The following is an 8840-nucleotide window of genomic DNA, read 5'->3' as shown; positions in this document are numbered from 1 at the left end:
AGCAGTTCCCAGCTAGTACAGTGTAGTGGACTGAAGAGAAGCTCCTGTTTTACTTAGTTTCCAATACTGAGTTGAACTAGATATGCCCCGTTTGTGGAGGAAGCACAGTTCTTTTGATTTGAGCCAGCTCACTGTACTGGCCCTATAGGAAACACAGTAGAGTGCAAGAATTCCCTTTTCTCAATAGCTGAGTGTTTTTCTTGTAAGGAAAACTAGGGTTCAATTAAAATTCCTAAAGGGAGTTGAATCATATTCAGTTTCAAGTTCTAGCAGCAAGTGTTAATTCAGGGTAAGAACACAACTCTTGTGCTATTCTGGTAATACACAGTGCAAATGGCTTTCGTGCCTGTTCTCAGCAAGTACAGTGGAATGGACTGAAGAGAAGCTCCTCTTTTACTTAGTTTCCAATACTGAGTTGAACTAGATATGCCCGGTTTGTGTAGGAAGCACAGTTCTTTGATTTGAGCTAGCTCACTGTACTTGAACTATAGGAAATACAGTAGAGTGCAAGAATGCCCTTTTCTCAAAAGCAGAGTGCTTTTCTTGTATGGCAATCATGGGTTCAATTAAACTTCCTAAAGGCAGTTGAATCACATTCAGTTTCAATTGCTAGCAGCAAGTGTTAATTCAGAGTAAGTACACCACTGTTTTGCTATTCTGGCCATACACAGTACAAATAGCTTTCGCATCTGTTCCCAGCAAGTAATATGTATTGGATTGAGGAGAAGCTCCTGTTTAATGTTTCCAATACTGAGTTGAACAAGATATGGCCAGATTGTGTAGGAAGCACAGTTCTTTTCCTTTGAGCTAGCTCATTGTACTGGCCCATAGGATACATATTAAACTGCAAGAATGTCCTTTTCTCAAAAGCAGAGTGTTTTTCTTGTATGGCAATCTAGGGTTCAATTAAACTTCCTAAACGGAGTTGAATCACATTCAGTTTCAAGTTCTAGCAGCAAGTGTTAATTCAGGTTTAGAACACCTGTCTTGTGCTATTCTGGCCATACACAGTGCAAATAGATTTCGCGTCTGTTCCCTGCAAGTACACTGTATTGGACTGAAGAGAAGGTCGTGTTCCACTTATTTTCCAATACTGAGTTGACCTAGATATGCCCCGTTTGTGTAGGAAGAACAGTTCTTTTGTTTTGAGCTAGCTCACTGTATTGGCCCAAAAGGAAACATTTGAAACTGCAAGAATGCCCTTTTCTCAAAAGCAGAGTGTTTTTCATGTATGGCAAACTAGGGTTCAATAAAACCTCCTAAATGGAGTTGAATCACATTCAGTTTCATGTGCAAGCAGCAAGTGTTAATTCAGGGTAAGTACACACTGTTGTGCTCCTCTGGCCATACACAGTGCAAATAGCATTCTCGTCTGTTCCCAGCAAGTACAGTGTATTGGACTGAAGAGAAGCTCCTGTTTTACTTAGTTTCCAATACTGTGTTGAACTACATATTCCGAGTTTGTGCAGGAAGCACAGTTCTTTGTTTTGAGCTAGCTCACTGAACTGGCCCTATAGGAAACAGAGTTGAGTGCAAAAATGCCCTTTTCTCAAAATCAGAGTGTTTTTCTTGTATGGCAATCTACTGTTCAATTAAACTTCCTAAACGGAGTTGAATCACATTCACTTTCAAGTGCTAGCAGCAAGTACTAATTCAGGGTAAGAACATCACTCTTGTGCTTCTGGCCATACACAGTAGAAATAGCATCTGCGTCTGTTCCCAGCAAGTACAGTTTATAGGCCTGAAGAGAAGCTCCTGTTTTACTTTGTTTCCAAAACTGAGTTGAACTAGATATGCCGTGTTTGTGTGGGAAGCACAGTTCTTTTGTTTTGAGCTAGCTAACTTTATGGGCCCTATTGGAAACACATTAAACTGCAAGAATGCCCTTTTCTCAAAAGCAGAGTGGTTTTCTTGTATGGCAAACTAGGGATCAATTAATCTTCCTAAAGGGAGTTGAATCACATTCAGTTTAAAGTTCTAGCAGCAAGTGTTAATTCAGCGTAAGAACACCACTCTTGTGCTATTCTGGCCATACACAGTACAAATGGCTTTCTCGCCTGTTCCCAGGAAGTACAGTGGAATGGACTGAAGAGAAGCTCCTGTTTTACTTAGTTTCCAATACTGAGTTGAACTAGATATGCCCCGTTTGTGTAGGAAGCACAGTTCTTTGTTTTGAGCTAGCTGTCTGTACTTTCCCTATAGGATATACAGTAGCGAGCAAGAATGCCCTTTTCTAAAAAGCAGAGTGCTTTTCTTGTATGGCAATCATGGGTTCAATTAAACTTCCAAAAGGCAGTTGAATCACATTCAGTTTCAATTGCTAGCAGCAAGTGTTAATTCAGAGTAAGTACACCACTGTTTTGCTATTCTGGCCATACACAGTTCAAATAGCATTCGCGTCTGTTCCCAGCATGTACTATGTATTGGACTGAAGAGAAGCTCCTGTTTAAAGTTTCCAATACTGAGTTGAACTAGATATGCCCAGATTGTGGAGGAAGCACAGTTCTTTTCTTTTGAGCTAGCTCACTGTAGTGGCCCAATAGGAAACACAGTAGAGTTCCACAATGCCCTTTTCTCAAAAGCAAAGTGTTTTTCTTGTATGGCAAACTAGGTTTAAATTAATCTTCCTAAAGGGAGTTGAATAACATTCAGTTTAAAGTTCTAGCAGCAAGTGTTAATTCAGGGTAAGAACACCACTCTTGTGCTGTTCTGGCCATACACACTGCAAATAGCATTCGCGTCTGTTTTAAGCAAGTACAGTGTTTTGGACTGAAGAGTAGCTCCTGTTTTACTTAGTTTCCAATACTGATTTGAACTAGATATGCCTCGTTTGTGGATTAAGCACAGTTCCTTTGTTTTGAGCTAGCTCAGTGTATTGGCCATATAGGAATCACAGTAGAGTGCAAAAATGCCCTTTCCTCAAAAGCAGAGATTTTTTCTTGTATGGCAAACTAGGCTTCTATTAAACTTGCTAAATGGAGTTGAATCACATTCACTTTGAAGTTCTAGCAGCAAGTGTTATTTCAGGGTAAGAACACCACTCTTGTGCTATTCTGGCCATACAGAGTGCAAATAGATTTCACGTCTGTTCTCAGCAAGTGCAGTGTATTGGACTGCAGAGAAGCTCCTGTTTTACTTAGTTTACAATACTGAGTTGAACTAGATATGCCCCGTTTGTGTAGGAAGCACAGTTCTTTGTTTTGAGCTACCACAGTGTACTGGCTCTATAGGAAACACAGTAGAGTGCAAGAATGCCCTTTTCATGAAGCAGAGTGCTTTTCTTTGATGGCAAACTAGTGTTAAATTAATCTTCCTAAAGGGAGTTTAATCACATTCAGTTTAAAGTTCTAGCAGCAAGTGTCAATTCAGGGTAAGAACACCACTCTTGTGCTATTCTGGCCATACACAGTACAAATAGCATTCGCTTCTGTTTTCAGCAATAGAGTGTATTGGACTGAAGAGTAGCTCCTCTTTTACTTAGTTTCCAATACTGAGTTGATCTCGATATGCCCCGTTGTGGATTAAGCACAGTTACTTTGTTTTGAGATAGCTCACTGTATTGGCCCTATAGGAATCACAGTAGAGTGCAACAATGCCCTTTTCTCAAAAGCAGAGTTTTTTTCTTGTATGGCAAACTAGGGTTCAATTAACCTTGCTAAATGGAGTTCAATCACATTCACTTTCAAGTTCTAGCATCAAGTGTTATTTCAGGGTAAGAACACCACTCTTGTGCTATTCTGGCCATACATAGTGCAAATAGCATCCACGTCAGTTCCCAGCAAGTACAGTGTACTGGACTGAAGAGAAGCTCCTGTTTAAAGGTTCCACTACTGAGTTGAACTAGATATGCTACGTTTGTGGAGGAATCACAGTTCTTTTCTTTTGAGCCAGCTCACTGTACTGGCTCAAGAGGAAACACAGTAGAGTGCAAGAATGCCCTTTTATCAAAAGCAGAGTGTATTTCGTGTATGGCAATCTAGGGTTCAATTAAACTTCCTAAGCGGAGTTGAATCACATTCAGTTTCAAGTGCTAGCAGCAAGTGTTAATTCAGGGTAAGAAGACCACTCTTGTGCTATTCTGGCCATACACAGTGCAAATAGATTTCACGTCTGTTCCCAGCAAGTACACTGTATTGGACTGAAGAGAAGCACCTGTTTCACTTAGTTTCCAATACTGAGTTGACCTAGATAAGCCCCGTTTGTGTAGGAAGTACAGTTCTTTTGTTTGGAACTAGCTCACTGTATTGGCCCCATAGGAAACATATGAAACTGCAAGAATGCCCTTTTCTCAAAAGCAGAGTGTTTTTCATGTATGGCAAACTAGGGTTCAATTAAACCTCCTAAATGGAGTTGAATCACATTCAGTGTCACGTGCAAGCAGCAAATGTTAATTCAGGGTAAGTACACACTCTTGTGCAATTCTGGCCATACACAGTGCAAATAGCATTCTCGTCTGTTCCCAGCAAGTATAGTGTATTGCACTGAAGAGAAGCTCCTGTTTTACTTAGTTTCCAATACTGAGTTGAACTAGATATTCGCAGTTTGTGGAAGAAGGACAGTTCTTCTGTTTTGAGCTAGCTAAATGAACAGGCACTATAGGAAACACAGTAGAGTGCAAGAATGCCCTTTTCTCAAAATCAGAGAGTTTTTCTTGTATGGCAATCTAGTGTTCAATTAAACTCCTAAACGGAGTTGAATCACATTCACTTTCAAGTGCTAGCAGCAAGTGCTAATTCAGGGTAAGAACACCACTCTTGTGCTATTCTGGCCATACACAGTGCAAATAGCCTCCGCGTCTGTTCCCAGCAAGTACAGTGTATAGGACTGAAGAGAAGCTCGTGTTTTACTTTGTTTCCAAAACTGAATTGAACTAGATATGCCCCGTTTGTGTGGGAAGCACAGTGCTTTTGTTTTGAGCTAGCTAACTGTACTGGCCCAATAGGAAACACAGTCGAGTGCAACAATACCCTTTTCATAAAGCAGAGTGCTTTTCTTGTATGTCAATCTAGGATTCAATTAAACTTCCTAAAGGCAGTTGAATCATATTCAGTTTAATTGCTAGCAGCAAGTGTTAATTCAGGGTAAGTACACCACTGTTGTGCTATTCTGGCCATACACAGTACAAATAGCTTTTGCATCTCTTCCCAGCAAGAACAGTGTATTGGACAGAAGAGAAGCTCCTGTTTAAAGTTTCCAATACTGAGTCGTACTAGATATGCCCCGTTTGTGGAGGAAGCACAGTTCTTTTCTTTTGAGCTAGCTCACTGTACTGGCCCAATAGGAAACACAGAAGAGTGCAACAATGCCCTTTTCTCAAAAGCAGAGTGTTTTTCTTCTATGGCAAACTAGTGTTAAATTAATCTTCCTAAAGGGAGTTTAATCACATTAGGTTTAAAGAACTAGCATCAAGTGTTAATTCAGGGTAAGAACACCACTCTTGTGCTATTCTGGCCATGCACAGTGCAAATAGCATTCGCGTCTGTTTTCAGCAAGTAGAGTGTATTGGACTGAAGAGTAGCTCCTGTTTTACTTAGTTTTCAATACTGAGTTGAACTAGATATGCCCCGTTTTGGATTAAGCACAGTTCCTTTGTTTTGAGCTAGCTCACTGTATTGGCCCTATAGGAATCACAGTAGAGTGCAACAATGCCCTTTTCTCAAAAGCAGAGTTTTTTTCTTGTATGGCAAACTAGGGTTCATTTCACCTTGATAAATGGATTTGAATCACATTCACTTTGAAGTTCTAGCAGCAAGTGTTATTTCAGGGTAAGAACAACACTCTTGTGCTATTCTGGCCATACACAGTGCAAATAGCATCCATGTCAGTTCCCAGCAAGTACAGTGTATTGGACTTAAGAGAAGCTCCTGTTTAAAGTTTCCAATACTGAGTTGAACTAGATATGCCCCGTTTTTTTAGGAAGCACAGTTCTCTTCTTTTGATCTAGCTCACTGTACCAGCACTATATGAAACACAGTAGAGTGCAAGAATGCCCTTTTCTCAAAAGCAGAGTGTTTTTCTTGTGTGGCAATCTAGGGTTCAATTAAACTTCCTAAACAGAGTTGAATCACATTCATTTTCAATTGCTAGCATCAAATTTTAATTCATTAAGTACACCACTGTTGTGTTATTCTGGCCATACACAGTACAAATAGTTTTCGCGTCTGTTCCCAGCAAGTACAGTGTATTGGACTGAAGAGAAGCTCCTGTTTTCCTTAGTTTCCAATACTGAGTTGAACTAGATATACCCCGTTTGTGTAGGAAGCACAGTGATTTTGTTTTGAGCTAGCTCACTGTATTGGCACTATTGGAAACACAGTAGAATGCAAGAATGCCCTTTTCTCAAAAGCAGAGTGTTTTTCATGTATGGCAATCTAGGGTTCAATTAAACGTCCTAAACAGAGTTGAATAACATTCAGTTTCAAGGTTTAGCAGCTAGTGTTATTTCAGGGTAAGAACACCACTCTTGTGCTATTCTGGCCATACTAGTGCAAATAGATTTTGCGTCTGTTCCCAGCAAGTTCAGTGTATTGGACTAAAGATCAGCTCCTGTTTTACTTAGTTTCCAATACTGAGTTGAACTATATATGCCCCGTTTGTGGATGAAGCTCAATTCTTTTGTTTTGAACTAGCTCACTGTACTGGCCCTATAGGAAACACATTAAACTGCAAGAGTGCCCTTTTCTCAAAAGCAGAGTGTTTTTCTTGTATGGCAAACTAGGGTTAAATTAATCTTCCTAAAGGGAGTTGAATAGCATTCAGTTTAAAGTTCTAGCAGCAAGTAATAATTCAAGGTAAGAACACCACTCTTGTGCTATTCTGGCCATACACAGTGCAAATAGCATTCACGTCTGTTCCCAGCAAGTACAGTGTATTGGACTGAAGACAAGCTCCTGTTTCACTTAGTTTCGAATACTGAGTTAAACTAGATATGTCACGTTTGTGGAGGAAGCACATTTCATTTGTTTTGAGCTAGCTCACTGTACTGGCCCTATAGGAAACACATTAAACTGCAAGAATGCCCTTTTCTCAAAAGCAGAGTGTTTTTCTTGTATGGCAATCTTGGGTTCAATTAAACTTCCTAAAGGGAGTTGAATGACATTCAGTTCCAAGTGCTTGCAGCAAGTGTTAATTTAGGGTAAGAACACTATTCTTGTGCTATTCTGGACATAAACAGTGCAAATAGCATTCGCTTCTATTCCCAGCAAGTACAGTGTATTGGACTGAAGAGAAGCTCCTGTTTTAGTTAGTTTCCAATACTGAGCTGAACTAGATATACCCCGTTTGTTTAGGAAGCCCAGTTCTTTGTTTTGAGCTAGCTCACTGTACTGGCCCTATAGGAAACACAGTAGAGTGCAATAATGCCCTTTTCGCAAAAGCAGAGTGTTTTTCTTGTATGGCAATCTAGGGTTTAATTAAACTTCCTAAATGGAGTTGAATCACTTTCAGTTTCACGTGCTAGCAGCAAGTGTTTATTCAGGGTAAGTTTACCACTTCTGTACTATTCTGGCCATACACAGTGCTAAGAGCACCACGGCTGTTTTCAGCAAGTGCAGTGTATTGGAATTAAGAGAAGCTCCTGTTTTACTTAGTTTCCAATACTGAGTTGAACTAGATATGTCCCGTTTGTGGAGGAAGCACAGTTCTTTTGTTTTGAGCTAGCTCACTGTACTGGCCGTTAAGGAAACACAGTAGAGTGCAAGAGTGCCTGTTTCTCAAAAGCAGAGTGTTTTTCTTGTATGGTAAACTAGGGTTCAATTAAACTTCCTAAAGTGAGTTGAATCACATTCACTTTAAAGTTCTAGCAGCAAGTGTTAATTCATGGTAAGTATACCACTCTTGTGCTATTCAGGCCATGTACAGTGCAAATAGCATTTTCGTCTGTTCCCAGCAAGTACAGTGTATTGCACTGAAGAGAACCTCCTGTTTTACTTAGTTTCTAATAATGAGTTGAACTAGATATGCCCTGTTCGTGTAGGAAGCACAGTTCTTTTGTTTTGAGCTAGCGCACTGTACTGGCCCTATAGGAAACATATTAAACTGCAAGAATGCCCTTTTCTCAAAAGCAGAGTGTTTTTCTTGTATGGCAAACTAGGGTTCAACTAATCTTCATAAAGGGCGTTGAATCACATTCAGATTAAAGTTCTAGCAGCAAGTGATAATTCAGGGTAAGAACACCCCTCTTGTGCTATTCTGGCCATACACAGTAGAAATGGCTTTCGCGTCTGCTCCCAGCAAATACAGTGTATTTGACTGAAGAGAAGTTCCTGTTTTACTTAGTTTCCTATACTGAATTGAACTAGATATGCCCTGTTTGTGGAGGAAGCATAGTTCTTTGTTTTGAGCTAGCTCACTGTACTGGCCCTACAGGAAACACAGTAGAGTGCAAGAATGCCCTTTTCGGAAAAGCAGAGTGTTTTTCTTGTATGGCAATCTAGGGTTCAATTAATCTTCCTAAACTGAGTTGAATCACATTCAGTTTCAAGTTCTAGCAGCAAGTGTTAATTCAGGGTAAAAACACCACTCTTGTACTATTCTGGCCATACACAGTGCAAATAGCATCCGTGGCTGTTTTCAGCAAGTGCAGTGTTTTGGTCTGAAGAGAAGCTCCTGTTGTACTTAGTTTCCAATACTGAGTTGAACTAGATATGCCCCGTTTGTGGAGGAAGCACAGTTCCTTTGTTTTGAGCTAGATCACAGTACTGGCCCCTTAGGAAAAACACTAGAGTGCAAGAATGACCTTTTCTCAAAAGCAGAGTGTTTTTCTTGTTTGGCAATCTAGGGTTTAATTAAACGTCCTACACCGATTTGAATCACATTCAGTTTCAATTTCTAGCAGCAAG

The sequence above is a fragment of the Peromyscus maniculatus genome, chromosome 16 (assembly GCF_049852395.1).
Source record: "Peromyscus maniculatus bairdii isolate BWxNUB_F1_BW_parent chromosome 16, HU_Pman_BW_mat_3.1, whole genome shotgun sequence".
Taxonomy (NCBI): Eukaryota; Metazoa; Chordata; class Mammalia; order Rodentia; family Cricetidae; genus Peromyscus; species Peromyscus maniculatus.
Note: the sequence above shows the minus strand (reverse complement) of the source record.